Genomic DNA, 6,006 nt, shown 5'->3' on the forward strand with positions numbered 1-6,006 from the left:
CCCCCCCCCGCTGAGCTGCCCAAGGTGATTTTCTTCTTTGCCGATCTCGATTGTGGTTTTTCATCTAAGTATGTGGTGATGAATAATGCAAAATTTTATTAGCTTCGATGCCATGCTATACATAGTGGTTTAAATAACTTGTGTTTCTTATACTGGAAAGTAATTCAGAATTTGTTTCTGTTTCAATTAGAGCCCTGATGCAGACAAGGATTGTGTGGTTGTACATGTCACTCGCTATGAGGCGGATGACCTGAATATACGCACTGGGAAAACAGAGTTTTTAGGCTGTTGGATCCTGGAAGCCATTTGCGCTTATACCAATGAAGAGTTGTATTCCAGCCTCACTATTGTCAGGCGTGTTGTCCAGGGTGTACTGAAGCATAATAAGTTCAAAGCTACTCCTTCGTTTGTGAGGCATATTGTTCTTGTCAAGCTTACGCTGGAAGATGACGTGGCATGCCTCCACAAATAAGTTTATGAGTGGCAAGGCCAGAAGGTTTTGTTCATGAAGGTTCACAGGATTGAGCTGCTGCCGGACGTCCTCAATGATGTTCATGGCAAGGTCCATCTTGTGTCCAACCCAAATTAGATCGAGGCATGAAATACTTGCCCTAGCTAGTGTTTAATAGTAGTTTGGATTCTGTCTAATTATCCGAACCTTGCCTGTTATCGAGCCCTCTGGGGCTAGTACACTGTTTGAATCCGTCTATGGGAACTGCTGCTACTTTTGTGTGCCCGTGAATCATTGTAATTGTTGCCGAAACAGATGCATCCTCACTAGTTTTATCATACGAGCAGTGTGTGTTTTGATGAAATAGAGTACTCATTTGAGAACTGTGCGCTGATGTATACATAAGTACTTGTAAACATTGTTGGTGCTACCCCACTTGTAAGCAATTGTGCAAAACACGGCACATTGGCTCAACTCGCTTCAACACTATGCTATCGACCAGCTAACAATCAACAATCTAATGTCTGACATATAAGCAGCCATGTGTCTTGTTACAGTGGTTCATGCAGTTAACTGAGGCCACAATGTAAATTCCAAACGTTCACACGCTAGTCCAGCGTTCATGTGGAACACTCACATTAAACCCGGCTTCATAAGAAACTTGAAAAGCATAAGTTAAGCAATTTTATACATCTCAATGATTCATAGAACATAACAAACATATACTAGTTCACAGCAAAATACAAAGTTGTGAGAAGGTTTACAAATCAAGAAAAAACAAGCAAGGCTTCTCTGAGCAAAGGGCCTCCTGGCAGGCTTAAATTTCCTGGAGTTCACTCTGGTTTTTTCTTGTTGCCACCATCCAGGGTTAGGTTCTCTCATTCCAGAATAACCAATTATAATTGTGTTCTCATCTGGAATGCTGAACTGGACCATGTAGTGTACTGACCAGCTGAAATTCTTGTGCATTCTACTAAATTTAAGCACCGCTATTTGCAGAAATAAGCAGACCACAATGCCTCTTGTCCGCGCACCTGTCCAAAAAAACCGCCGTGCAGCCGTGCCAGCTAGTCCTCGGTCCATGGATGAACTGGTAGAAAGTGCATTACGTACTAGGATGCAGTTGTTTTCGCTCGTCCCTCCACTGCAATTAGGAAGTAAAACATACGAATCAAGTTCTTTTATATTGCGTTGGTCATTCTACCTAGTAACTACCAATGTAGGAATACCTGGAAGACGGGTGGTTAGACGACGACAACGAGGGATAGCCATCTCATTTTGCGCAGTTCTACTAAAACTGAGGTGTGTGCTTTTGATTGCGCGGATAGAAACGATACGGAGACAGACATCCCGAAACGATATGGAGACAGACATCCCCGTTTGCGCAAATACGAGATACGGTTATTTAAACAGTGACAGATATTTGCAATGGCGTATGATTAACAGCAGCATCTATTGTGTTATAATTGGCACTAGATTGATAGTATGAAAGTGTCCTTACGTAAGTAGAATCACATCACATCAACACTGCCACGAGATTAACATGCAGAACAATAGCATTAGTATTACTGTCATGAGAGTAGCACATGGTCAGTAAATGTGCAATCAAATTTGTGCAGTTCCACTGGGATGAAGCAATGTTAGTGGTGTGAGATTTAAGTGGTGAGGCAGATGTGGTTGCCGAGAGCGGCAAACACTCAGGCAGAATGTTTGCATTTGTCCCATTTTTATCTCCTCGGCGACATTTTCCTATGTGAGCACAGGAAATCTAGACCTACTCATTCTCATTTGCGTTGTCCCCCAACACCCGTCACTTTCTTTCCTTTTTCAACCAAGAGATAGGTCCACTTCCCCCCCACCCTTCGCCATCCACCATGCTTTCTTCGTCTTTTCAACCAACACTACAAGAAATATGTCAACTAGTGACCTTCTATCAGTGACCCTAGAAGAATTGGTCATAGATCTATGACCATTTCAGACCAATTGGTCAAAAGCTGTTCGGGGGGCTCCAAACCCTAAACTATAACGACCATTTTGGTCAGAAATGTCGTAATTTCCTTAGACGAAATGGTCATAAAGCAGATAGCACTGGTCCGCTGCCTTATTTCTAGCTGATCATGACCAATATAGATGGTCATAACCTTGTAAATTGTGGTGGGTTGCTATGACTATGTAACGCCCTCGATGCGGCTATAGCTCCGACGTGTCGAGGCACGACTTAGAGACATAACCGCATTGAAAGCAATGTCGCAAGCTAGGCAATCATCACAAACATCCCATGCAATATATAGAATAAAAGGGGAGATACATAGTTGGCTTACACTCGCCACGTCACATCAAAGTACATAAATAACATTACATCATCCAAAAAAACACTCATGGCCCGACTACGGTGCCAAAATAGAAGAAAACCCAACTTGCGACAAGGCCCTGAATCGAACCCCTACTAGGCACCACTACTGATCGTCAGGAAAAGACATGTAGTATCGTTGAGAGTCCTCGTCGAACTCCCACTTGAGCTCGTACTCGTCACCTGGAGCGGAATCACCTGGACCTGCATCTGGAGTTATAGTATCTGTGAGCCACAGGGGCTCAGCAATCTCGCATCCTCGCGATCAAGACTATTTAAGCTTATAGGAAGGGTAAGGCAATATATATGTGGAGCTGCAGCAAGCGACTAGCATATGTGGTGGCTAACTTATACGCAAAAGAGAGAGAGCGAGAAGAGGAGGCAAAGCACGAGCAAGAATAACTAGAGGAACAACCTGCGCAAGCATTACTCCAACACCGTGTCCACTTCCCGGACTCCGCCGAGAAGAGGCCATCACGGTAACACACTCAGTTGGTTCATTTTAATTAATTAAGCTTCAAGTTATCTACAACCGGACATTAACAAATTCCCATCTGCCCATAACCGCGGGCACGGCTTTCGAAAGTTCAATCCCAGCAGGGGAGTCCCAACTTAGCCCATGACAAGCTCTCCCGGTCAACGAAGGAATAGACCTCCTCCCAAGACGTTCCGATCAGACTCGGTATCTCGGTAACTCAAGACACTTCGACAGGTTAAAACAAGACCAGCAACACCGCCCGAACGTGCCGACAAATCCCGATAGGAGCTGCACATATCTCGTTCTCAGGGCACACTCAGATAGGTCAAGCTACGAGTAAAACCAACCCTCAAGTTTCCCCGAGGTGGCCCCGGAGGCTGCCCGGTTCGGACCAACACTCAGAGGGAGCACTGGCCCGGGGGGTTAAAATAAGATGACCCTTGGGCTCCGGTAACCCAAGGGAAAAAGAGGCTAGGTGGCGAATGGTAAAACCAAGGTTGGGCATTGCTGGAAAAGCTTTAAACAAGGCGAACTATAAAGGGGTTCCCATTATAACCCAACCGCGTAAGGAACGCAAAATCCGGGAACATAACACCGATATGATGGAAACTAGGGCGGCAAGAGTGGAACAAAACACTAGGCGAGAGGCCGAGCCTTCCACCCTTCACTAAGTATATAGATGCATTAAGATAACATGGCAATATAATGATATCCCAACAAGTAAATAAAAGATGTTCCAACAAGGAACGGCCTCCAATCTTCACCTGCAACTAGCAACACTATAAGAGGGGCTGAGCAAAGCGGTAACATAGCCAATCAACGGTTTGCTAGGACATGGTGGGTTAGAGGTTCAACTTGGCACTTGGGAGGCTGACAAGCAAAAGGTAGGCATCGTAGCATTGGCATAGCAAGAGCGAGCAAACTAGCATAGCAAAGATAGTAGTGATATCGAGGGTATGATCATCTTGCCTGCAAAGCTGTCAGAGTTGACTGGATCCTCAAAAGCAAACTCAACGGGCTCCTCGTTAGCGAACTTGTCTCCCGGCTCTACCCAAACAAGACAAACAAGCAACAAGGATACAATCAACCACGTGCAAACTCAAGCAATAAGATGCAAAGATGATATGCTATGCGGGATGCGATGCGGGATGCAAAATGCAAGATATAACAGAAAAAGCATGAACCTGGCCTCAACTTGGAATTCCAAGGGTGCCACTGGAAAGATGAGATGAAATCGCTTGAAAACGATATAAAGAACGCCGGAATCGGAGTTACGGTTTGGAAATGAAATGAAATGAACATGCTACAGCCACCAAACATGACAACAAAATACATGGCAGGGATGCACACAAGATGCTTAACAAAAGTCTAGCACTGAGCTACAGCCAATTCATTCATTAACAGGTTCAAAAAAGCATGGCAAAAACGCAAATGCAAAACAGATTCCAGACTTAGTGAAATTAACACTTGTCTGAAATTTCAGATCACGAAGCCCTCTTGGGAGCAGCAAAACAACATGATACATGACCTTATTAAGACAAGTAAGAACATGGCATGGAGCTACTCGACAAGCTTAACAAAAGACCCAAAGTGACCTGGGGCCAAAAGGGTTCACAAAATATACTAACGGGCACACGAACATAGCTAAAACACAATCAGTTTTCAGACTTAGTGAAAACTGAGACATGCTGAAATATAACTCACGAAGGCATGTAAACGAGCTCGATGCACTCACTAGGGTGCAAGTCGTGGCAAGGCTAGCATACATCCATTAAGAAGGCACAAAATGCTATCTAGCCATGGCAAGAACAATGGCATGGCATGCACGGATCAACTACAATAACATCGGCAAAATCGCAAACGAGTTGACGATCTGCCCAGATTCACAACGAAGCAAAAGTAGACCTCGATTGACTCAAGCTAGGTTGCTCCATAATTGCAAGTCAAGACATGGATGGATAGAACACAACATGATTAACAAAACTCCCTTACTGATCATCCTCAAAAGAGGCACGGATCACTAGGAAACAAGCTGAACATATGGCATCATGAACTAAATAATCCCAGACTTAGTGAAAACTACTAAGTCCCTGAAAATAGATTTACCGGGTGCCTCACTTTGCAAGCTTGCACAAGTCACCACACACATCCTAAAAATGCATGGGTTGCACCTCTGGAAAGAAGACAAAATCCTTAACAAAACATATGAAGGACTCACAGGCATAGCATGCACACAATAATCATGGCAAAAATGACAAAAGTCTAAGATGAACTAGCAGATCTGACATTTACTCACGAAGCCTCCTTCTAGCAGACATTCGGGCATCAAGATAAGATCAAATGAAAATGATGCAATGGAATGAAATGATGTACTCGTCGTGGCGAACATTTTGATATACTATATGCCCAAATCGGAGCTACAGACGCAAAGTTACGGCAGGTCAAAGTATGCATAAAAATTTAGGGTTCGGAGGGAAAAAGTCAACCGAGGAGATATTTTCAGATGTCAGATCCAGATCGCACGGGAACCGAGGATGGCCGGGGAAGCTCGCCGGAGTTCGTCGCCGGACTTGGCGCGGAGGGAGGAGGCCGGATCCGGGTGAGGCGACGGTGGCGGAGGACGGCGGCGGTGGCGTGGAGCGGGGCGGCGTGAGGCGGAGGACGGCGGTGGTCCGCGGCGAGCTCCGGCTCGGCTCGCGGGGCGGCCCGCGGCGGCGGCATTCGCCG

The sequence above is a fragment of the Triticum aestivum genome, chromosome 7A (genome assembly GCF_018294505.1).
Source record: "Triticum aestivum cultivar Chinese Spring chromosome 7A, IWGSC CS RefSeq v2.1, whole genome shotgun sequence".
Classification (NCBI taxonomy): domain Eukaryota; kingdom Viridiplantae; phylum Streptophyta; class Magnoliopsida; order Poales; family Poaceae; genus Triticum; species Triticum aestivum.